This window comes from Anser anser (genome assembly GCF_964211835.1).
Source record: "Anser anser genome assembly, chromosome: 2".
Lineage (NCBI taxonomy): Eukaryota > Metazoa > Chordata > Aves > Anseriformes > Anatidae > Anser > Anser anser.
Genome location: NC_139721.1, coordinates 111,330,676 through 111,357,537, shown reverse-complemented (window position 1 = coordinate 111,357,537; position 26,862 = coordinate 111,330,676). Strand labels below are relative to the sequence as shown.

The window sequence follows — 26,862 nt, the reverse complement described above, 5'->3', positions numbered from 1 at the left end:
ACTTAAGAAGACTATACAGACCCAACATGCAAATTAAAATAATTAAAAAAAATAGATTAAAATACATTTAAGAATTGAGAAAAAAATCCTTATAAAGCAAGAGCTGCTGATCTCTGTAAGGGTGAGGGGGGGCTGAGAAAGAAATGATAGCTTCATAGCTCTAATTTTGTCTAATAAATACTTGTAACCTGTAAAATTACTTATGTCACAGATATTTTAACACTGAAATACATATTCTATGCTCAGATACTTTCAAAATCAAGTTACAATGAAGGACATTGCCATTTATAATAACTAAGCATGAAAGAGACTTTAAAAGCCTACAGAACTTGCATTTTATTATTTGTTGTGGAGATGGTTTTTGCCACAGAATACTAGAAATGTAAAAACATTTTCTTATATGACAACATTACTGCTTGGAATATTTAAAGGATTGAGCACTGTACTTTCTATACATAAGATATAAATTAAGTTTCATCCATCTTCAAAAAAGAACTTGGTATTGTGCTCTAACAAAGCATTAAAAAAATCCATTTGCTTGCTCCTCCTTACTCAAACTCTCATGGATAAGCAAACACTGATATCTGGTTGACTAAACCTCAAAGGAAATTTCTATCCCCACGTTTGCAAAGAACTTTCTACCTAACTGGAAGTTGAGTAGCTGAGGAAGTTTCATCTCCCTCTGTCTTTGCGTTCATCCACCTCTCTCTCCTCACAGAGTTTTGAAAGAGTGGCAATGGATAAATTAATGCTAGTTTTATTAGTTTCTCTGCTTCTTTTCAGAATCCTAAGGGTTTTCTGCAACATTATTCACTCTCATTGCTGCAGCCTGGGAGAAATATGAGCAGATGCAGGTACTAGCATATGTACAAAGCAGGAAAAAGAAACAGCCCTGGGGAGCAGCAAAATGGAGGGTATCCATCCCCTCTTCACAGTTAGTAGAAGATCTGGGGCAGAACAGCATAATTGCCTTTACAGAAATGCCCTGGGTAATTTTACAGAGGCAGTTTAGAAGGAGATGCAGCCTACCCCCTGCAGATGTGGTAGAGTAGCCTATATACTGTGTGCTGCCTTCAGTCTGGGGTACGTGGTGGGATGCTGCAGCAGATGTGTTGAAAGAAATCACTCCTGTAATGTTTTGAGTATTTTTTTCCAGATATACCATCTGAGTCTCTCTCCTTACTACACCAAAGAATGGTAAAAAGTTTTTCCTAGTACAAAAGGCAGAAAAATCTATTCTACTTGCAGAAAATAGAAAGCAGTGAAGGAAGAATAAAAGATAAGTCTGCCATACCTTTCTGGTAGTTGAGTGCCCTTGACATATTTTAGCAGAAAATGTATTTCTTTCCAGTAATTAACTAAAGAAGTCCAGAAGTACATGTGTTTCCTTCATAGCTTAACCAGAAGCTTTACTGAACACCCAGAGGTTCTGAGCAAATTTTGTTTTTCCAGGTACAATGAGAGCCCGAACTGCTCTGCTGATACTGCACAGTGAACTTTCCTGAACTCTCCACTAGCCCTTTCTCTTTCATATCCTCCAGCTAGAAGCTCTACTTATTAAGGTTGGCTATAATCAAATGTGTTATATACAGAATTCCCCCCTGTCACCAGTGTTTAAATAGTGGTCCTCAGAACAGCTAATGAAGAATCACATCATTACATAACATTAACTTGTATGAATAATCCCTCCCACACAAATTTTGGTCTGAATACATGCAGAAAGGCTTTATTTATAAGAAGCACTGTTTAAAGAGTATTACATTATACTTGCATTAAATAGATCCCTGATAAATCAATGCTACAAGCATCATATTTCTTCCAGGGAGACTCTGCAGGTTAAAAACCACAGTTTTACCTAAGTGTTATTACTAATTTCAATTCTTGGTTGGAAAGTGTGTCAGCTTATTGCTCGCCCCCCCAAAATGAAAAGGCCTGCACTGCAACAAGTAGGATTCCTACTGTGCAACCAAAAGAGTTTTTGAAAAAAATGAAGGCTGGAAAAACTGGATTTTCCTGCTGTGCAGAGATTAAAAATCACGTATGCTTTGCCCACATACAGCAAATTTTATTTTGAAGCTACTGAACTAACTGAAATTTAAGCCCTCAAAAAAGACCACTACCTAGGAATGTACAAATCAAACTCCATATAAGCCTGTAAAATAACTGAAAGAAAAGCCCCCCAAACAAACACCACCACCCCCAATGTAAAAATTAAAAAAAAATAAATAGTAGCAGCGATAGCATTAGTATCGATCTACCTATCCTCTTCTTCCCCATGGGAAAAAAAAAAAAAAATTTGGAAAGCTTGAGTGCTGGAACTACAAGATATTCCTGCCTTGATACAAGAACCATGGTTATGTGATCTGAGAAACTTGCTTTCTACCCATAGCTGTTGATGAATCTCTTTGACTGATAGTTACCCTCAAAAACACAAATGCGGGCACACACTCAGAGAAGTGACACTATAGGAAAAGATGACCTCATGGTGCAATACAAAATCTGCAGGGCTTAGCGCATCCTCACTCAGCTGCTTTCCACATTAGCCCCAAATTGGACATAGACATCATCTTGTCACTGTGCAGAAAAGTTAAAGACAAATAAAATGGCTTACACCAACAAGACTTAAGACAACCTGATACTTTGGTGTCCTGAGTGATTCGCTAAGGCTTACTGAAACAGCTGAAGAAGCACCAAGAAACATGTTAAACTTCATGATGCTAACAGAAGTCAACTGAACTAATCTGACCCATGTAAAACTCTACAAATATACATGAATTAAAATATATAAGTTGTAATATCAAGTCCTACTGACAGTGTAGTTTTACCAAAAAAGTCAGTAAGCACATAAAGAGAACATAATGTAGTTGGATTTTCAAAAAGTTTTGGACGAGATTCCATAAAAAAGATTAATAAACAAACTAATCTGCCACAGTGTTGGAAGAAAGGGTTGAAAGATGGGAGACTTAAAGGTTGCTTTCAAAAATAACATCAGGCACCAGTGTTAGAGCCAGTTTTATTCACCATTTTCATCAGTGATATAGCAGTGGGAGTGTGCACCACAATCACCAAGTTTGGTGATGATACCGGTTTCTCTCAGACAGCCACCAAATGCCACACTGACAACAAGAAAGATCTCCCCAAACTTGGTGAATGTGGAAAAAAAACCACACAAGATAATGTAGATAAAGGCAAAATACTGTACTTAGTCATGCCAACATGATGCTCAATTACAAAACGACCTCAAAGACTTGTCACTGACAATTCTCTGAATTCCCAGATAATATGTCACAGCAAGCAAAAAAGCCAACAAAATGGTGGGCATCATCGGGAAGGCTACCAAGAAAATGACAGAAGCTATCATTTTGCCACCACAAAGTTCTGTTGAAGTTGCATCTTGACTCCTGTGAGCATTTATAAACTAATGTCTGAAGAAGAACATTCGATTTAAGAATGTGCAGAGAAGGATAACTAAAATGATCAAGGGGATGGCGCAGCTACCCTACAAGGGGAGATGAAAAAAGCCACGGCTATTTAGTTTGGAAAGGTGAAGTCCAAGGGGAAAGTGCACCTGAGGTTTATAAACTTGAGTTGTTAGTTAAGCTGAATGTGAAACAATTGCTCATCACATCTGACAACAAAGAACCAAAGGCACCAGGTGCAGCTGGCAGAACAGTTTTTGAAAAAGATTAAAAAAAAAACAACACAGTTTGTATGGAGGTAATTAACTGCTTGAACTTACTGTTGGAGAAGTCATGGAAACAGCAGGTTCAAAAGGCCTTAATTTGCAGGCAACTGGTCTATAAATGGATACTAAAATGATCTGGCAGGGATGTAGTCTCTTGCTTTTCTACCTAGTACAAGGGGTTTCAGGTTGCAGAAGGAAAAAGAGGTAAATAATCCCTGAAATAAGCCAAGACTGTGTGACCTCCACGTAAAGTGTCCATCCTTTACTACAGTCAAGAGATGGTACCACTAGCTGCACTGGTCAGACTCAGCAGAGAATTTTATTTTTTCTTAAAAAAAAGTTTATATAGATATACCTATCAAGCTTTCCAAGCAACTTCTTTTCCTTCTTCATTACTTATTCCTTTCCTTAAATAATTCAGCATTTTTTTAATTATTTTTGTTTGTTTGTTTGTTTGATTGATTGATTGATTACCACATAAGTAAAGTTAAGCAGTCTGGATTCTGGTGAGCTAGCTAAATGCAGACCAAGCCTTCAAAAAATTCTAGTTTTCTAGTTAAGAAGAACATCTTGTTCCACCATTGGATGTAGGAAAATCCAGACCAAAAAAATTATTCCTTTGCTCCTAGCTGAGTAGTATTAGTTAGGCAGAGAAGAAGAAATGACAAAAGGCTGAGAGAGCAGGGGATGTTCAGCCTGGAGAAGAGAAGTTTCCACAGTGACCTTGTTGCAGCTTCTCAGTACTTAAAGGGGGCTTATAAAAAAGATGGAGAGTGACTCTTTGCTCAGTTAAAGACATGACAACGGGGAATGGTTTTAAACTATGAGAAGGCAGATTTAGTTTAGGTATAAGGAAGAAATTCTTTACTCAGAGGGTGGTGAGGCACTGGCACAGGTTGCCCAGAGCAGCTGTGGATGCCCCATCCCTGGAGGTGTTCAAGGCCAGGCTGGATGGGGCTTTGGGCAGCCTGGTCTGGTGGGAGGGAGGTGTCCCTGCCCATGGCAGGGGGTTGGAACTGGATGATCTTTAAGGCCCCTTCCAACATGAGCCATTCCATAAGTGCTTACTCCAAAGTCTAGGTCCCCAGTCACACGGACCTTTTTCAAGGGTGACACAGACACCACAGACATCACCTTTAAAATTTACAAAAATGCCCTGCAGATCTCTGAGTTCTGGTTTACATAGCACAACTATAAAACTCCATTTACAAAAGATACAAAAGTGCACATTAGTTTCCTAAACTAACTCAAGTGGCACCTTTTGCAGCACAGTATTACAGTCTTGAAACGATAAAAGTGGTCTATCAATAGATCCATTACGAAATCAGACAAGCATGCTTAACTGAAAATGAAAGAAAACATGGTGGGCAATGGCAGCTACAATCATTTCACTAACATCTTGTTAACTTTCAAAGCAACGTCCAGTGACGTACAGAAACTCCATTAAAAAAAAAAAAAAAAAAAAAAAAAAGAACTTGCTGACTCTTTTGATCATTTTGGGAAACCATACTGTTATACAATGGTATATTGAAAGGTAACTTCTGTCATTACATGAAAAGATGTAATGGAAAAAAAAGAACCAAACTTTCAGGACTCTCTTTTGGCTGGAGGAGGTCCCACCTTTTCCCTTTCATCCATCATCTTACTTCACCACAATTTGATAGGAAGTAGACCTGGCAGATTTTACTGAAACTTACTTTCTGAGGAAACCACTAAACCATTTCCTTAAAATATGTGTACAGATTAAGCAAAGACGTGCTTTCAAATTTCTTCCTCTTCACTGCGACATCAGCATATACTTCATTTAAGAATTGCTTCAAAGGCTCAATACAACAGATATAAAACTGACATATTATTTAGGCTGTTCTTCAAGACAGATTCAGACAGATGAGCGAATATCCATTTCACAGTGAATTCCATCGCTAAAGCACATGAGTTTCTGCACAAGCAAGACAGCAACCCGTATAATTTTATCACATTGGATTCCTGGGATGTTTCAGTGAAAATGTGCTTGTTACACACATTATACATTTCCTTACCCCTTGAACACAAGAATTGAATTGATTTTTAAGGCTAGCTGGATTAGTATTTTTAGCATAATTCTAATTATGTTTTGAAAGAGAAGAGCAATACTGGGAGACAGAAGAACACAATGCCCATGCACCAAAACACGATTTCAGCTATAACATCCTAGAATTAAGGGCATTTTCCTTGTCCTTTGCACTTGTGTACGCCTCATTTTTAAGGCATCAATTTTTTTTTATATTATTTTTTATGAGACTCACCAGCATGACAACTTCAGAGAAACCAGACTCACAGTGAAGTACAAAAATAAAATGTCTCTGCCAAAAAGTCTGCAGTCAACTGACATACATTGAACTCAGAACTGAAAGTGAATATGAAAAATACTTTCCGGACAATACGAAAAATCTATGTGTACAGAAGCACAGGAAGTTGATAGCTTACTATGTTGTACACGATTTTTCAAAATTCCTACAAAATCAAAGCAACAATCCACCTGCACCTTCATCACCATCATACATCAATACAGAAGACTGAAAGAGCCATAACAAAATCCATTACTTATTTTTATTACATAAAGTGCCATGTAGTTTTATTAAGAGTCAAGACTAAAAAAACAGTTCAGTGTGGAAATAATTGAATGAAATGAGTTTCACCTACAAGAGGTTTTGTTGTGTTTTTTTTTTTTTTTTTTAATGCAGCATAAAGTCCAAAAAAGTTCAAGGTTTTTGAATGTCCTACATTCATTAATATCCTCTCTCCCCTTTTGATTTGCCAAATCTTAGGTTTCTGAAAAAACAGAAAAAAATATTCCTATTCAGAATGCCTAGCTGCATGGCAGTAGAGTGTAAACACTTTCCACTTTTGAGTACCTCTGATATTTGACAGTTATACGAGCACTTGAACATCATTTATCATGTTTATTTTTAATAGATCTCCCTGGGCACAGCTGCCTTGGATGCCAATCTTCTTTTCTTTTGCCTCCTGTAAATATTTGAAATAGCTATTCATTAACAGTTGCACATTTATTCAGCGCTGTTGTACTGCTTGTGAACTGGAAATAGCTTTTATTTTTCTCTCCCTATCTCTTGGCTGATCTGAAAAAAAAAAAAAAACACTCCTGTTTAGGTTCAGTCTGTCAAGATTTAAATTATGCTTCAGCTGAGACCTAATCAAGGGTATCTGACCTGGTTTACAAACAAGCTAGGTACAAGAGTGTTAACATGTACACCCCCCCCTCCTTTTTTTTTTCTCCTTTGGGGCACCGGGCCCACAAATGAAAGCAAACCATGAACAGGGTCTTCGGCAACATGCTCAAGGTGTCCCTGCCTGAGCAGGGGGGTTGGACCACAGGACCTCCAGCAGTCCCTTCCAACCTCAACCCTTCTGAGATTCTGTGAACTGCTCACAAATACAATTACCCTAAATTAAAGCAGACACAACTGGTCTTCACAGGTAAACAAAGCATCTTCCCTAAAGGTTCTGAACCCTCACTGACACCTCTCAGACCTACCTACCTTACGTGCAATGTTTCAATTTCAAATTGCAGTACCTTTAACACAATGTACATGACAATAAAAAGGCATAAATGTAATAAGCTATCAAGACACCCAGGCGTGCACATCATGAGTCCCATGTACCTGTGCAGGTCATAGCTCTTATTTTCATGAGCCAATAAAGCAGACCAACCTGATCTGTGAGATTTGATATGATTACTACTAATCTGTTTCCAGACACAATCAAACTGAGTACAAAAAACATCTCTATTTAAAGTCAGAACTAAGCAAGTTGTACAAAACACTTAGAACATTTGTTTTAAAGACTATTTATTTGGGATTTAGAACAAAGAGGCCACAGAGCTCTGTAATGTGCACGTGCAAATTATGCCTACATTAGCACTTCTCTAACACTCATAGCAAGAAGAAATTTATGAATATCAGACACATGAGAGTGGGCTCGAAGACAAGAAAAAATACAGCCATGCCTTGTCCAATGTAAAGAGCCAGTAATGGGTTCATACAATATTACTAGTTTCCCTCGGAAGACTGTTAAAAGCTACCTAGTACCTTTTTTTTTCTTAAAAAACATGCTGACTGACCAGTTAGCTTTGCATTAAATGCTATCAATAATGCCAGAGCAGCACGAAAGCAATGTTTTCTTTTACCCAGCCTCAAACTGTTATTTCATCAGCAATTGCTACCACTATAGCATTATGTCTAAAATTGACTACAAAAAACTCTAACTCGTGTTGACTTTTGTCTTACCATAGCAGCAAATGCCTGAGCAAAGGTAAAATAAGAAGGGACAACAGCTAAGCTTGAGAGGGATCAATCAGGTCTGCGGGACCACGCATGCAGACTTAGTTTTTCCTAAGATACATTCAGTATTCTTTCAGCATTTTCTCACTGTCACAACTGGGCTTGTCACCGCACAGAGTTTAGCTCTTACTATGACTTCAGTGAATATGGCATGAAAGATTAGACAATTTCTTTTTATAACTTACAGATTGTTTACACTTGACATTTGCTGTGAGTTGTTTGATGTTGAAGTGCCTGCTTCTGTAAATTGCAGCTTTTTCACTTAATCACCGAGCACTTTAAAGCACTTTGGGAGAAAGTTAACTCAGACCTGATCAGATGAGTTCTTAGTTTCCTATTAAAAGAACTTTAAAAATTTCCATCTTATGGTAGCATTAGATATGGAGATGGCATGTACTTGACTCATAACAATATTGCACAACGTAACAGGAGTACCCGCACTGCAAAAAACAATCTATGCACAGCAGGTAAGCCTTCATAATAAAAACTGGCAGGGAACAACATTAACAAGCTAATGCACACTTTATCTAAAGTAAAACAGGGGCAAATCAGATATTTGCTGAAATACAACTTTAGAATAGTCATAATGACAAAGACCACAAGTTATTTCAACCCAGTGTCGTCTCTCTAAAGCCTGTCTACAGTGGATGCTTAATGAAGTATAAATATAGGCAGCATAAAGTATTTGCTGAGTATTCAGCAAATTCCAACACTCCCCAAGGAGCCTTGATTGTATTTAAAGAAAACGGATTCTTCTTCCATGCATCTGTCCTATCTCTTCCAAACGTGTAAACTTTCACCATGCCCCATGCTAGGGAGTTTCTCAGGTTTAACCATATTATAAGGTTAAGTTTTATTTTGTTCTGAACCTCATATATATCATTTAATGCTTTGAATCTCTGTATGGGATGAGGTATCTAACATTACTCTTCATTTTAAGAAGTAGTTGGCACACCAGCCACCTTGCAATGGAAGGGGTAGTGGGACATGAATCATTTTGTCCACAAAGAGAAATGCAGTTCACGTGCAAATTTGACGATGAGAGATTCTAGTTCTGCTAAAACTCATTCTCCAAGAAATTAGTGCTCCCCTTCATATTCCTGCAGCAAAGAAAGAAAAGTTAGCAGAAGTTACCATCTAGAGTCATCTTTTGAACAGAATGTTTCACTGGCATAGAATGACTGATACTTGTTTCTCCAGAAGGCTAAACTATCCAAGAGAAGACCATTTAGCAGGAGATAAAATCAACCACTGTTGTATTCTGATAAATTACCTTTGGACATAATAATGATGACCTATACTGTGCTTGGAATGTGACTGGTGCAACACAGTGCATCTCCTTTCTTAACAATACGGATTCTGGTCGCCATATCTGTTTCACAGAAGGAATTGCTTGTCTCATTTTCACAGGAGCAATGGAAAGTGCTAAGTAGTTGCATGCTGCCTAATAGGCAAGGTTGGCTGTGATAACAGTATTATAAAGTTTTGAAAGTATTTATGGCCAAGATTTTACAAAATCAGCAGTAAATACAGGAGCAAAACAAGTATTACCAACAAATAAGTACAAGTTCCAACACCTGAACAAATATTTACAAGTAGCTAGTGGAAAAACTCCAATACCCCTGTGGCTAAGAAACAACATAAAATCAAACAGTAATTTTCAAACAAAATTAAAGATTTTTTTTTCCTGAAAGTAAGATTAATTAGAAGGTACACTATGCCTTAATTTGAATTGCTTTTAAATTCAACACTAAATACACACAAGACCAGTTTAATCTGTCCCATAAAGACTTCAACTGCTGGCTGTGGCATTACTAAATCTCATGTTTTACACTCCGTTTCAAATAATGCAAACTTAGCAAAAAGATATTTATAAATAAAATTAACAAAAAAGGAATGTTATCCAGCTTTCCTTTCCTACTGCTCCACTGAATAAGCATACAAAAAATATAACATACACTACTTTGGTATAAAATAAACAAAAAAAATTAAAGCAAACATCCGATGGGATAGCTTTTACTGAGGAAGCTCTAAGCCAGCCAAACATCCTACTAAAAAGCATGAAGAATCTTCATCTCCTTCATTGCCAAATTTACATAGCATCAAGCTTTTTCTTCCTTTTCTCAGCAGGTCTACTGAACAGCAGTATTTACAAGGCATTGCAATTCATAGCAAAAGTCAAAGTGACACAAAACTGGCTGCCAACACTTTAAAGAAATAAAACTCTTCCATGGATAAGCTAAGTGCAAGCTCAAAGTGAAAAACTTCAAGGGAAATACTCAGATTGACAATAGGGAGAGTTCAAATAAAACCACGGTTACTACCTACCAATTTGCCTTTATGAGATTTTTAATAACACCAACCTTAGTGGGTGTCTTTTGTTCTGAAAAGACATGGCTATGGACAGTAGTATTTGCCTTTCCTCTAAGAATTTACATTCAAAAAACAGTATTTATTAACGTGGTTCAGAAGTAACTTCAAAAGTACTATTTATAATTGTAAAATTACTAACAGAATTAAACAGCAAGAAGACAACCACAGCTACCATGCATATTTCTACCTCTGCCAGAGTAAGATGGTGACTACTTTCTTGTTACCGTATACATGGAGTATATGAGTCTTCCTTTGCAGAGAATTTGGAGAAGATGCCTTTCTCTTTCAAGTAAGTTTTTTCAGAAAGACACAAGTAAACTTGCATTTGTACTTCAATTTTGATTTCAGTATTCCACTACAACAGCTTCTCAAGAGAAGCGTGGCCAGCAGGGTGAGGGGGGTGATTCTTCTCCTCTACCTGTTTTTTAAGAACTGTAGATGAGTTTTTTTTAAACTTGATGATAATATGGCAGAATGAACATTGGTCTTACCAATGTTTACAAATATCTTAAGTGTGGGAGACAGAGGGATTTGGCCAACCTCCTTTCGGTGGTTTGTGGGGACAGGACAAGGGGCAATGGCCACAAAATGGAGCACAGGAAGTTCCGCACCAACATGCGAAAGAACTTCTTCACGGTGAGGGTGATGGAGCACTGGAACAGGCTGTCCAAGAAGGTTGTGTAGTCTCCTTCTCTGGAGATATTCAGGGCCCGTCTGAACGCCTACCTGGGCAGCCTGCTCTAAGGAACCTGCTTTGGCAGGGGGGTTGGACCCGATGATCTCTTGAGGTCCCTTCCAACCCCTACAATTCTGTGATTCTGTGATTCTGCTCTTGTGAGACCCCACCTGGAGCCCTGTGTTCAGCTCCGGGGCCCCCACCATAAGAAGGACATGGACCCATTAGAGCAAGCCCAGAGGAGGGCCTTGAGGATGATCAAGGGCTGGAGCACCACGCCTAAGAAGACAGGCTGAGGGAGTTGGGGTTGTTCAGCCTGGAGAAGAGAAGGCTCTGGTGAGACCTTATCGCAGCCTTCCAGTACCTAAAGGGGGCCTACAGGAAAGCCAGGGAGGGACTCTTTGTCGCAGAATGGAGTGATAGGACAAGAGGCAATGGTTTTAAACTATGAGAAGGCAGATTTAGTTTAGGTATAAGGAAGAAGTTCTTTACTCAGAGGGTGGTGAGGCACAGGAACAGGCTGCCCAGAGAAGCTGTGGATGCCCCATCCCTGGAGGTGCTCAAGGCCAGGCTGGATGGGGCCTTGGGCAGCCTGGTCTGGTGGGAGGTGTCCCTGCCCATGGCAGGGGGTGGCACTGGGTGGTCTTTAAGGTCCCTTCCAACCCAAGCCATTCTGTGATTCTATGATTAACAGGCACCAGCCAAGAACTAGCAGTTCATTTTATAAAACTTTTTTTTTTTTTTAAATGAGAGATCAGAAGTCCTTTCCCTTATAAATCTAGCAGCAATTTTAATAATTTCTTGTTGGAAGAAAATGCTAAAATTGTGTGATTTTAGAAAGCCTTCCTCAACTTAGTGAAAATACGGGCTAGAAGAAGAAAACTTACATTTCTGAAGAAGTCTGTTTCAATAAGGACAAACAAAATGCATACACATGCAAAGTATTTTGCTATTTGAAAAGCATTTAATAAAATTTTCTAAGGCTGCAAGGTCATGTTGCCTCAGTATACTGACATCTAATTCAATACCTGATGAAGACAACATCAAATTGTTTCCTATAAATTACTTTGGCTTTTAAGAGATACATATTTTTACATATATTTATAATGTATATACATATTTATCTTTTTTAAAGAAATATGTTAAGCAAGCACAGTGAAAATGTGATAGTTTTAGATCCATGATTATTACAGCTCAAGTAGAATACAGAGCTGAAAGCCACCAGGAAATTAGTTTCCTGTGACGGAGGTGCTTTCAGAACAGCAGCTTCGCAAAGTCCCACTGCCAGAGCCCGCTGTGCGGAGCTGCAGTTCGGCTGTACACGCAGCTCAGCTCTTTCTACAAGCTCTCTGAAACACCAAGTCTTGCTATGCTATGCGGTTCTTCAGGTTATCCGATTTCTGCTACCGTGTGAAGGCACCTTCCTCAAGAACATCTCACGTTTAAGACCAGCTTAGGGAACTTTGAAACAGTACCATTCGGCAACCTGGAGGCTCCTAAACTCACAGTCTGGGACCATCCCAGCACTCCATCTTTAGCAGACATTTCAAGACTGCAGTAAGAATCACGTCGATTTTCAACAGGGCCACCCACCCAGCAGTTACCAATAATGAATTGCTCTCATGGTATCACTAACTCTAATATTTGCAATATCAAACAACACCCAAATTATTAAATCAGAGGTAAGCTCTCCTTCCCCCTCCTTGGTGAGCATCCATTCTCCTTTTGCTGAAGTGCCAGAGGACACTAGCATCGCAGTGCACATGGGCTCCCTGAAATCGGTGGATTCTCAAAGTAAGTAAGTGTTGTGCTGGGACAGGTATCTCATGCCTTTGGAAAATACGAGAAGGCAGCCCAGCTTGTTCAATATTAGGTGAAGCCTTGCAGGGACGGTTCACCTCAACTAGGTACGTCTGCATAGAAAACAGCAGCTCAGTGATGGGAGAGGAGAGTTTGGGCAGATTGCCACATCTCGATTTCCTGATATCTCTCCAAATCCCTTGGTTTAACAGAACTGGGACATTGCAGAATTGCAGTATTTCTATAACGTCAGTATCTTAAAAGATTCAAATTGTATCACTTATTGCTGTCACACTTTGAAATTTCTGAGTATATATGACTAAAAAAAACAAGCCTAAGTCTCCTTTCAGCTTTCTATTCTCTTACAATACAACAAAATTATATTCTGAAAAACTGAAATTTCACTGAAACTCGAATGAGATGCTACCATCCCTAATCACAAAGGTATGTGCAAGATTATAAAACTTCCAAGAGGATACACAGACAAATCTGTACCCCATTCCAGAAAGTAAGATCTGATCACTCTTATCCAGTTTCACTTACACTTTTCAAGCAGCATAAACCAGCTCTGCTGAGCCTGTCTTCCTGTCTCCTCAGTTGCTTATAGTAGCTTATTTCCTACCTTACATATACGCTAGTCTGTTTGTTTTTTCCATTGGGATAATCCAAGTGTTTACATGGTCCTTAAGTAAGCCAGACTGGAGAACTAAGCCAAGTTAAAATGGAGGCATGGACTGGTTTGTTATTGGTTTGTTTACATTACATCTGAAACTATTGTGTAAGGCTAAAATTGAGGCAGTATTTTTAATTGTATACATTTCTGCTTTCGCTCTTTTATACTAAACCTTTATTTTTTTTTAAAAAAAGCATCTTTTTCCACAAAAAAGAATGAAACTGAAATGATTTCTTGTCATTAAAAGAGTTAAGCAGCATAAATGCAAACATTTGCATAAGGTATAAAAAAAATAAAAAAGAATGAGAAGTCTGAGTTATAGAGCAAATATGACCAAAACCTGTGTTTTTTCCACTAAAAAAAATAAAATAAAATTACAATCTTTGCTAAACAAACTTCTCTGTTTCTTTAAACTGCCGAAGCTAAGAGATTAGAGGAGTCCTCTTGTCTGTACAAGTCTTAGTTGGGCATGCAAAATAAGCATTTGCATACATTTTATATTTTTCTTCCCAACACTGTAAGCTACCACAGCCCATGCACACTTAGAGAGACTATTGAAAAAGCAGCATTACTAGGCAGGTTTAACGGAGACAAAAAAGGTAATCTGGTCATGCTACAAGAAATGCTGGCAACACTGTCAATACATCCGGCAAGCTCTCCTCTGAACAATGTCTATTTGCCTTTGACAACAACTTACAGATAAGAGAGCATCCTAAACCAACAAATAGTCTAGATTTTCAGAAAATATGCATTTTATTTCATATTACATTGTTAAGGGGATTTATACTTTGGAACAGACAACCATGACATGAACAACATTCCGAAGCATCTAAGGAATCCATTTAAAGCTATTCAGACTTCCATAATAATCCCCACAGAGAAGAAATTACTACTTGAAGAAACACAGCCTAGCACACACAGAGTGACTACCGATGAAAATCTGTAAGGGAACATGAATTTTGTGACTTTTAGGGGCATAGCTCCTCCCAAAATGAACGACCACTCTTTGTACTACATTATCTTTCCTCATCTTTCCTAAATAACAACCTTTCCTCTATCATCCCACACAAGACCTTAGTCTCAGCAGTAAATACTGTGAACAACTGATTATTATCTTGAATGTAATTACATAATATTATTCTACTGTATTTCTCCTCTGTTGTTTATATTATAACATTATAAGCTCTTTGGGGCCACCTCCAGCTGTTTTTTTTCCTTGTTTTTTTTTTTTTTTTAAAGGTACACAGCACTTAGGCATTCTAATTATACAAACAGTAAACGGTGCCTAAGTGTTTTTCCTTGCAAGGGAAGGGCCTCTAGTTACAGTTTTGCACGTTACACTGCATACTTGCAAAATCTAGTCTGATTCATGTTCTAAATGTGGTGTGGATAAGATTTTTTGGCAAATTAACTAACTGTTACAGCACATTTGTTATATGAGGCTGCTACATGGATGATTAAACAGATTGTCTGGACTAAAACCTTTATCAAGGCCAGAGGAAGACATTAACACATGGAGCAAAAGTGAAAAGAGGTTCCCCTTCCTCATTTCTGATGCCTGGTATCACAGCAGACCTGGCAATAAGGAACAAAAAATGCATGAAATCAGCCTAAAGTGTGGAGCACGCCTACAAAATCTAACAGCCAAAATCTCCTGAATCTCTATAAAAAACATCTGAACTAAGTGCTGTATATATACAGTATATTTTATGGAGTATAGTATATAGAGTATATATACACACTACATACTATACTATAGGATAAATATATTTTATATATTTATTTATAAGTGACCCAAAAGCAAAAGAACGATCATACTAAGGCATGAAGGCTTCCTGAACTTGTCAATAAAAAAGTTTTCTCATTTCTAAACTTGCATAACATAACATCTTCTACCTAATTCTTCCAAATAGTTAAATGATTATAAATAGGAGTATCAATTAAAGTTTGACACAGTTATAAGCAAAGGGAAGCAATATTATATTAGTGAAAGTTCTTGGTAACTATAAAATTAGAAGATGATATGATCTACATGATCTATACCGATAATGAAATATTAACATTTTTAACAAACTAAATTTGAGTCTTGTGCTGATTCTTGGCATCCCTCAAAAACAGTGGTAAGTTGTGAATCCCAGAGAAGTCCTTGGTGGCTACAGAGCACACAATCAGCATGCTTAGTATTGTGATGGCAGCATCAGGCATACCACGAGTGCATTGCAGAGTCGTCAGTCTTTGGAAAGCATCAAATTTATTCTGCATGAGTCGATCACCTATACAGCACGTGCAACATGTTTGAGGCTTTCTAAAAGGAGTGGACTGACTGCATATGTATTATACTACAAATGCATGAGATCTGGGACACCATGGACAGAAACATTATAGTACTATTTAACAGACCTGAAATGTAGTCTGAAAGACATTAATTGTAGAGGTACTTAATTTTTTCCTGGAAGTGATTCATAAACAGTTCTGTAAAAACATGACAAACAAAAAGCGGTATGAGTGTACCCCAAGATAATTATCAGCTTGAACAACACAAAGTGAAGAACTAGCAAAGAGCTAGAAAAGTATATTTTACAAAGTGATAAAAAAAAAATCAAAAATGAAAAAGAAAACATGAATTAATTTTACATACAACTCAAAATCAGCAAGAGTGAATAAAAATAGAACAAAGCTAATATCTAGTTCGGGTTTTTCCAGATTTAAATCAATATAGTTTCAAGTCTTCCACTGAAGCATTAAAAGCAAGTACCATAACTCTAATTTAAGCAAAGGTCACATTATCTCCAAAGTACCGAGAATAATTTCAAAGAGAATGTTTTTATGTTAGTACCATTGCCATCAATTTCAGATCATCTTCCCCCAGGAAAAATAAAATTGCAGTTTAGCCAGCAGCTAAATAAATGTTCAGTGCTTTCAGCGCATTTCTCCTTGCATGACATTTGCCTGTTAAGCAGAACATGCACCGTTACATCAATGCCTGGACATTTGAAGGGCAACATGGAATGTATGAAGTAACTGGAAGCTTCTCCTGACAGCTCAGCCAGTGGACTGCAGGTCCATCTCAGGCAGTAAATATCATAATGGACTGATCTGGGAAATTTCCGTAATGGGTTTGAACTTCTGTGTCTCAGCTCTGCTGATGCTAACATTCCCTTGGTTGCACCATAAAGCATATCACTAAACCGATCTGTGCAACCCTGAAAAGCATTCCATTGTCAAAAGCAAAAAGCGTAAAATCTTAGGCATGAAGAGGGCTGGAGTCATTTCATGAGAGCTCCTGGCACACTGCTGAAGGTTTGTTTCTACACATCCTTACCTGTAATTCCCTATATACATAACATCAAAAAAGACTTTGGCTTGTGAGAATGACAAACTAATACGTATATTTTTCTTTAGCTTATATTTCATTCTTGCTGGTGTGCTGTTATGTACCAAAGAGCATACAGCTTTCATTCCAACCTAATCTCCATCCTTTGGGAATGATCATTTTTACCTACACCTCAAGACAGTGGCAGTTCTCTTCTCCCAGGACTTAGGTACCAAACATAACCCCATTCTAAAGCCACGTTAAATGATGTTTGACAGCACTGTGCATGAGCTGATATGATAGTCTGAAGGAAAGCTGAATTCAGTCAAAGAACAGCAGTGCAATGGAATGGCTACATGATTTTTACATTGAAGTCAGCTCACACCTGGGCATCTCAGAGCGAGACTTCAACTCTAACTGCAAAATACCAACCAAAAACATGCAGAATAGTAATATTTTCTTATATGTAATTATTTTTAATAAAATAGATATGTTATATATACTATTATATAGACTACTACATAGATTATTATATACATATATGACATATTATTATATACGTCAGATATATTTAAACAATAATCAGAGGACATTAATGAAATTAATGGAAGAAGTCACCCCTTTACTAAAGCTAGGTGCATATATCTCAATGGAAACTCAGTCCTTGTATAGCAAACACAAATGTAAATAGTGTCATCTTTCAGGACTAATGAGCAAATACAAAAGAAAGACTTGTTTAAAACGTGTAAATGAAAAGCGTTACTGTGAAAATAATGTCTTAAACTGGAGGAAGCTCACTACTGTAATGCCGTTTTGAGGAGGGGACAGGAGGAGAAAGACCTTTGGTCAGACCAGAAAAAAACATTCAGCTCAATTATCCAATACAACAGATGCGAGTTTCTGTCTTGAATCAGTCACCTAAGATTCCTATAAATAGGCAGCAAGATGATTGTTTTCCCACATGTAAAATGAACTGCCTCGCATATTCCAATGCATAATTTCAGAATGCAGCAAATTAAACAACCTAGAAACCAGTAATCTAATGTAATGGACACTGCACTTATGAAATACGATTGAAAATAACTCAAAAGAACCTTTTATGCAGACACAGTGAAGATGACAGAAACAACCATAGCATTTCAGCAAAGTTGACCATATAAAAGAAACACATACCAAAAACATAAGTGGGAATTTCTTTTTGAGTCAAGAAGAAAGCTCACGAACCTTGTAATTTTGTTTCTCAAATGAAGCTTGAAAACAACTGCAATATTTTAATATGCTACTGAAAAGACATCTTTTTATTCTCTTAAAAATCTTTGTTACAAGATGTTGCCAATGTGTATTTAAATTTCTGTAACACAGCAGTTTTTACTTACCTGAAGTCACTGCTTCTAATCATTACTGATGGAATGTAAATATACCTATTTCTTTCAGGATCATTAGAAAAGATTACATGCAGCCATGAAAAACTAATTCATTATGTTATCCCATGTAACTCTAAGAAATGACACGCTGGTACCAAAATATTTACCTTGGCCTACGTATTCTGTGCATTAGCAAAGTCAGCAGGCAAAACTTAAACATTCACAAAACACAAAAGACAATACAGAAAGAATTTTAATAAACTTAACAACAACAAAAAACCCTAGTTCTTTAGCCAGAGCCAAGAAGCACAGAAGAACAAAGAAAAGCTGTTTATCAAAGTGTCTCAAATACAGCAACCCAAGATCCCTGGAATGCAACTTCAAATTAGACTTCAGGAACAATATTAGAAGGCCTTCCCTGCCCAGAAGTCAGTAAAAAGGCTGACAGAAGAGGTTTATCTTAGAAAAACACTGCAACCATCTTCATCCCCAGTCCCTTAACACCCCCCACAACCTCCCCCCCCCAAAAAAATAAAAACTAAAATCAACCAACAAGGAAACAAAACTTGACATAACACTATGCCTAGCAAAGTTGTGTATGTACCAGATTATTTGTGATAGGAAAACTCTCCTCTCAAAAAATATGATTGGAAAGGAAATGAGAAATTAGATGGGGTTTGGGTTTGTTCGTATGCTTTTAGAGGGAAGGAGCATTTTTAAGAAAAGATTTTCATATGTAATTTTGCTTTCTTATACATCTTATATTCTATGTATCAGAACATTCTGATTCAATAAATTGGAAAGCACAGAGGCAAAACAAAATCATTTTGAAAAAGACGATTCAAGCATTTCATTATACAACGCTACATGGAACTTACTCAGCTCCTTCTACAATATCTCTAATTGTGGAATTCAATATATTCCAGTCAAAAATTCAGCATTTTGAGAATTTGTCTACTCTGATAGAAAAGTAGCCCATAAGACAGTTAACAACCAATTATAATGGGCACAAACTTCATACTCTCATAACATCACTCTTGTTGGTAAAAGAGAGCAAGTAGAAGTCAATATATGCTATGCCTTCAACATATTATTTTGTATCAAATGTTACATTGTCGGTGGTGTTTTTGTTTGTTTTTGTTTGGTTTTTTTTCTCCTGCTGAAGTTTTTATGGGGTAAATGTATAACGTGACTTAAGTATGGGAGAACTGCAGAAACAGCCAACCAGCAATGAATTTTCATGTTTCCTCCTTACAGTTACCTTACAAGAAAACGTTGCTTGGCTTTTGCAGACACTAATGTTTGCTTTTTCACTCTAATGCTTCCTTCAGTATGGATAAAGAAGCAAAGAAAGAATAAAATATGGTCTGCATGTACAGGTAAAGCCTGCCTTTAGCTTTGCTTCCTTTTTGCTATAAAGGACACAGCATGAAAAAGTGCTCTGAGCTTAACTTTCTTAATTTTATATGCAGCTTTTTGCTGTGCTACCATAGGCAATTACTGGTAAACAGTACTAAAAAATTTCCTTTTCTAATGCTGTTTTTGCTAAACAGAAACAGACACTTGCCTAAATACAGCTTATAGCTTTTGGGGAACAAGCATAATTTCCGTATTAAAATCAGCGAGCTTCCAACAGGAAAGAGAATTTAAAATTTAATGAAATTTGAAAATGGTGAATTATTTTACATGGAGGGAAACTGTAATGTTTTAGTGTAAACACCTTCCATGGTAAACCATTCCCATTTTTCACAATACATAAATAAAAACACACCCTACTCACAAATGTTGTTTTGTTTCTGAGTTGACCTGTATTTTTTGACCTGTGGGTATTCGTGGAACCAAACAAAACATTCATTTCAAGTTGATCTAAACACCTAATCCAATCCAAAATTAAACAAAACTCTAAACATAATTAATTTCTGTACAAAGTACATTTCCCAATCTTTTCAAATGACAACCGATTTTTAAAAAAATCCCCAAACTATGTCCATCTAATTCAACCAACAGATTAGCTATATGTCATTAACGTGATATTGTTTACTTGTTTTGGGTATATAACAATCATAGAACCATTAAGGTTGGAAAAGACCTCCAAGATCATCTGGTCCAACCATCACCCTACCAACACTATCACCCACTAAACCATGTCCCTAAGCACCACGTCCAACCTTTCCTTGAACACCCCCAGAGACAGTGACTCCACCACCTGCCTGTGAAACCCATCCCAATGCCTGACTGCTCTTTCTGAGAAGAAATTTCTGATTTGTAACCTGAACTTCCCCTGGTAGAACTTGAGGCCATTCCCTCTTGTTCTATCACTACCTCTCTGCTGGAAGAGACTGATCCCCAGCTCCTCACAACTTCCTTTCAGGTAGTTGTAGAGAGCAAACTATACATATGATCAAGAGTTTTTCCTTTCCACAAAAAGCACACCCCATTCTATCAAAACAATAGAGTCAAAGCCTTTGACTGATTGAACTATACAGCACAGGCTCAGTAACAGGGAATTTCCAAATGTTTTCAAGTATAACTCTGTCAGAAATTATTTGACAGCCATAAAATCAACTTTAAGTATCACTGTATTGACATCGTCAACATCTGAGTTTATATGAACAATGGAAACTCAGTTTTTGGATATAGATGGATAACACCAGTGCCTTTTTTCATATTCAATTTGATATCGAACAGATTCTCAACCAAGTCTCTTCATCACATGGTTAACATGGAGGAAGAGTTATATTTCTTTTGAGAGTGTTGCAGAAATGGTTGGGAAAAAAAAATAGTACAAAGAAGTGCAAGAAAATGCTTGACTTCAGCTAATCCTGTTAAGCCACAGAAGACAAGCACCAGTACGAGTACCTATATCACCTATTTGACGGAACATTGACACTAGAAGGGCAAAAATATTAGTGAGCAAGGAATTCAGACTAGCTCCTTAAGAAAGTTTTGTTGGGTCATGTTTAGAATAAATAGCAAAGGACGTGTTTAAACTGCTAAGACCACTTCCTCATTCGTGGGTCTGTGTCCAGCCTCTGATGAAGCCTTCATCACACATCAAGGTGAGACCTCAATATGCAACACCTACCCTCTCTACAGCCTTGGTCTATTCCCCCACCCTGAAGAAACTAGAGTCCACAGCCCAGGTCTCCATCTGTGTGACCAAGCACCCAGTCCTTCAAAGCACATTCAAAGACCAAATCCACCACTCAGAAAGCATAGCCTAAAACATCAAATTTGGTACCACTTTGACTAATTAACAAGAAACCAAAATCATTGTCAATATTAAATATTTCTCCTTTCAAGAATGTCAGCTGCTCTGAAAACATACACAGAGAGAGCTCAGTGGTAGTGCTGCAGGAAGAAAACCACTCTCCAACTAAGAAAGCAGAATGTCCTGACAGCACCTCATCAGAACTAATAAAACCAGAGATCCTTAGCTAGGCTCACATCGATCTGAAAAGCTTTGGAAACTAGTCACTTTATATAAAAAGAATCCTTATCGCTATGTGCAAACATCTGTTTATAATGATACTTGTAGAGAGAGAAATATTTAACATTAATCTCCTTCAAACTCTCAACACTTGAAAACCTACAAGATAAGGGATAATTGTGAAAGACTACCAATGAAAGAAAGTTGAGACTCAGCATCATCCTTTAGGTAGCTCCTTTGCTTTGCAATACTATATTTTGTCCAAATTTTCCTGAACAGAAGTATTATTCAGCATTCAACACCATGCATGCCAGACAAGCATCATGTAAATAATGGAATAAAAATAAATTATATTTTGCCACTGCAATTATTCATCTAGAAGCTATTGTTCAATGTAGCTTGAGGATATGAGTATGCTGTTTCCCAACATAATTTGACCTTCCTTTGAGCTCACTGGTTGCTACCATAAAATAAGTTAATATTGTAGTAATTATACAGTGTATATTTTAATAGCAGCATATTCCCTGTCATTTTTGACAGACATGCAATGCTAAAGAAAAATAATTTCCTACTGGTACATGCAGGAGATTTTCATTCTAAAGTAGAACCAAGTAACAACTAATTCATAAAACTATTTATATTTTAAAGTCAGTTTGCTGAGCCAGCTAAAATTGTTGGCAATATAAAGTGCTTGCTCTGCCCAGAAATTCTCTCTTATAATTGGTTGCATTTACAAACCACCAGGTAGCAATATCAGTTAAGCACCTTTTTATGGTCACTAAAATCCATTAAAGAAAATTCTGAAATCAATTAAAAGTCTTGCAATTTAGCCAAAGGTATCCCAGGACATCACTCCTCACAACATTGTTTTAACTTTTGTGTCTTCTTGAGGCACTCTTCACCAATGGCAGCAATTCCTGTCTTCCATTTAATGAACTAAGCAAAAACACGTCATACATAGAGTCGTTTTTGGAAGGAAAGAAAGAGCTCTCTCATGACTGCAAATACAATCTCCTAAAATACAGCATTGAAAATGATATAGTAAATTTTGAAAAAACATACCACTGAACTGATGACACAAAGAAAGTGCTGTACTATCAGCTGTGGAAAAACTCTTTCCATAAACATCCCTACAGAACACATTTGTTCCCAACTTAAAGACCACTTTACTACATTTAGCAATATTTTTTCTTTAACTAACTGTCTTATAGAAATCTGTTATATAATGTGATTTGACATGGCTGTCCATGTTTAAAAAAATAATAATAAAAAAAATAGAACTGCCTACTGAAAGTTGAAATTCAGAGACAAAACATTCAAGTTAAAATAGCTAAAACCTCAATAATCTACTTTTACCTTCAGATGGATCAGTTGATTAAAAAAGAATTTTTGTAATTATCAAGTCAATGTCAATTATAACTTCTAAAGCACTATGGAGGTCAGACAGGAGATGTAAATCCATACACAGTACACAAGCAAACTCAACTTTGGGATACCTTATATAAGAGAATTGTCAGAAATTCAATTCAGTGCATTATGAAACTACGCAGAATATACCAGGAACTTGCAACACACAGTTTTTGACTTTACTGAATTTAAGATATATAAATAAAATATAGAAATAAAGAAGTATAAAGAACAGTTTATTTCAAAGGTTGGAAAAGTGCAATATAAAGGTTGATATCTGTTCGACTGTGATGATTTCAGTCGTCTCTTTTTAATTAGTTTTAAATCAAGTTCACATTTGTAAAAATAATTTGAACGCATGTAAACGTTAACAATTTTGTCATCTGTTGTCATCTAGTTACTAATCTCCGCAGTGTTAAATTTTGTTTTTACAAAACTGTAATATAGACAAAAAAGTAAAGGTCTGGACTCTAAATTGAAACAAAATCTAACCTACACAAAGTAGGGAAAACTTTCAAAAACGAAATAAACTCACAGGGCTGAATTTTGACTAAAAAGCCTGAGAAAATCAAAATAAAAAATCTTTAGAAGTCACGTTGGAGACAAGCATCAAAAATAATTACCACTGTAAGGTACCTTACAATCTGCTGTCACACAGATAAGTTATAGGTAACAGTACACTGACAAAGCATTAGTAGTAGTCCCAGACTAGATCACTGACTACTTGAAATGACTGGCAGACAAGTAGTAATGCATATGCTATGGCTCAGAAACACTTCCAATCCAGAGGCTGCTGTATGGAAATGACTGAAGAAAAATTGGGAGCATCTGATCACAACACTAAAGCTTCATTTGACAACTGCTGTTAGAAATAGTGAGAAGACGGCAACTGGCATCTAGAAACAAAGAATGATTACCTGAAAAAAAGCATTTTAGAGAGCTGTTTTAGTTCTGAGATTTAAGGACCTGTATCAAAATATCCTTAAATACAGCTCTTCTAAGCATTTTTGGTGTTAACTACAACTTCCCACCTTTGGGCCTTATCAAGTTGCATACTGTAAGACTATCTACAAAGCATTGCAACTAACATCAGTCTCCCTTTTCTTACATGACTTGATCATGTAGTTGTACAAAATCATCAGATACTGTTTTTTGCTGCTGTTCTTCTAGGACACTTCAATTCTCCCATGAATAATTCCAACGTGGAAAAACTTTTCATCACATACTTGTACCTCTCCATATTTTTCACTAGAGCTTCACCAATGCATCTTCTGAGAAAACAGAAAATTGTTGAAGGGAGTGCAGTTCAATAACTCAGCAACGACTTTAATGAATTTGAATTGCTCAAGTCTTTCACTGGATTGACGAAGAGTTTCTGCAGCCGAGCTGCAGCAAGCTGGCAGTAATAAATTCTCCATACACTGCAAACTAAGTATCTAACTATTTCATGACTGTTTCTAAACGTGGAAGCTAGAGGTAAAGAATCACAGAATTGTAGGGGTTGGAAGGGACCTCAAGAGATCATTGGGTCCAACCCCCAAGAAGCCTCTCATTTTACAACTTGGTACTTGCTTCTTTTCTTATTTCCTCTAACAAAGGTACTAGTGTAAGGCCAAATAAGAATATAACTCCCTGGAGATGCCTGCTGTGAGAAGTGTCATAGCATTTCTCCATGAAATTTCAAACAACAGCTTAAGGGCAACTTTTTCCATTAGAAATCAAGTTATTTTGAGGGAGTCAATAATTATAATAAGGGCCGCAGTACAACAGATGAATTGAATTACTTAATTTTCAATCTGAATGTACAATCCTCGAAGTTCAAAATACTTTCAAAAATTTCACATTTATTGTCTGCAACAACAAAGTAACGTGGACTTTAGCACATGCAACTATAACAAGACAGACAAGTCTGAAGTTTTTTTCTTTCCACACAATAATTCTGAATAAAATTAAATGCTAGCCTATTTAAGGCCATAATCCTGACTATATTGCCCATATTTTCTCTTTGCTTTCTTTGTCATATTTCCTTGCTGAAATGTTCAGTTTCTTTAGAACATTTAAATGGGTATTTAGTGCTTACAAAATAACACTATTCTTACACAACTACTAATAAAAATGTACTGCAGAGATATACATGGATGAAAGGAAAAGAATGCAGTGTTCCTTTTCTACCTACATATCATGCTATTACCAGGAATGATTACTGCTCAATAACCGTAACCATCAAATGGCAGCTTTTAACCTGCACAGTGACTACTTAACAATTTTAAAAATCACCTGTCTTATACTACTGAAAACTTGTAACCTTCTGAAATGGATTGCCTGAACTGCTTCTTCAACAAAGTAGGAAGTGCATTTATACATCTTGTATTTCAATTACTGAAGATATCATCAAATTCATACAGGTTTAAGAAACTTCTTTTAAAACAAGAATTCTGACACATGGCAGGATTCCTGTCTATCATAACAGACAATCTAATTCACAGCAATGACTGCATTGATCATACGAGCCTAAGCAGTAGGAGAAAATGTATGGCAATTATAGATAAACTTCATGAAAGAAAAAGAGGAGTTTGGCTTGCAGGACAACGAGGTTTTAACAAAAGCAAAAGATATTTACATTGCTAAGTGGGTAATGTAGAACTCAGAATTTGTAAACGTGGACTTTGATTAGGAAAAGGTCTTTTCTTTTACATACTGCTGATAGGAATAGCCAAAAGTCCATCACAAACTTGAATAAAGTTCATTGTGGGTCCCTAAATAAGGATGGATTTTTAAATGTGCTGAAGCATTGCAGACCAACTTTTTACTAGAACAGTTATAACAGTGAGCTGTAAGTGAAACCCAATGATTGCAACGTTTGCACGTGCCACAAAGTGTGACATCACATACTGTATTTATTGTTATAATTTTGATTCAAAGAATTTGATTCAAAGATGGAAGGAGAAGCTGTACATGAATTACCTCAGTGTTTTTTCAGTAAGTGTATAAACCTTCAACATGGCACACAAACACAGAAAACAATACCTATGCCTTCACAGAGATTGCATCAGAAATGAACACAGAAAATATTTGAAAATGTTTATTTTTGAAAGAAAGGCAAAATTCAGATACAAATAACAAATATCAGTTCAGTAAAACTAACATAACTATGAAACACAAGAGTTTTAGGCAAATATTATCACAAAGTCCTGTACTGTATGAAAAACTGATGTTTGGTTGAATCCATGTAAGATCAGTACCAATATTATATTGAAGTTGGCAGTAGAAGTCCGTCAGTACCTGTTCTATTGGAAGCTGTTAATCATATTTGTTTCAAATTAATCCTCAAAACTTTGTATTGCTCACAGAAACATCCTAGACCTCCTCAAGGAAACCCATTATGAGAAAAAGCAATATATCTTAAAAGCGTTTTCAGAATCCTATGAAAGTTTATGAAATTTACTGCTATTGCTAAGTGAAAAACATTACTGTCTTCCCTTGTAAGAAAGTAGCAACAAAGCAAAATGAATAAATCTTACAGAAATCATCTTCATCATGACAAAATGCTTGCACGGAACTTTATCTGTGCAAGCCTAAATTCAAAATGAAATAATCCTTCTGGCAGGACTACATTTTGTAAACAATGGCACACCAACATAATGACAGCATGGCTTTCTACCACAACGGCAACACTAGACACAGCCACAACATATTAAGAACATCAATTCTGTAACAGAGCCATATTGTATCGTGATCATTACATGTGAAAATAAGACCTGGTACGATTCAAAGGCTGACTTTTATTGTAGGGATAAAGCC

The 26,862-nt window shown here is 36.8% G+C and overlaps 1 protein-coding gene and 1 long non-coding RNA gene across 3 annotated transcripts in view; both read right to left on the bottom strand.

Moving 5' to 3' along the window:
- Positions 1 to 26,862, bottom strand: part of CDKAL1 (CDKAL1 threonylcarbamoyladenosine tRNA methylthiotransferase) — a 436,369-nt gene that overhangs the window by 214,296 nt on the left and 195,211 nt on the right. The window lies entirely within an intron of this gene.
- LOC310895062 overlaps positions 1 to 26,862 on the bottom strand; it is a 38,096-nt gene extending 11,234 nt beyond the window's left edge. Inside the window, exon 1 of the long non-coding RNA XR_014580412.1 lies at positions 1 to 26,862. This exon is cut by the window's left edge and continues 9,887 nt beyond it. This is a non-coding gene — a long non-coding RNA (uncharacterized lncRNA).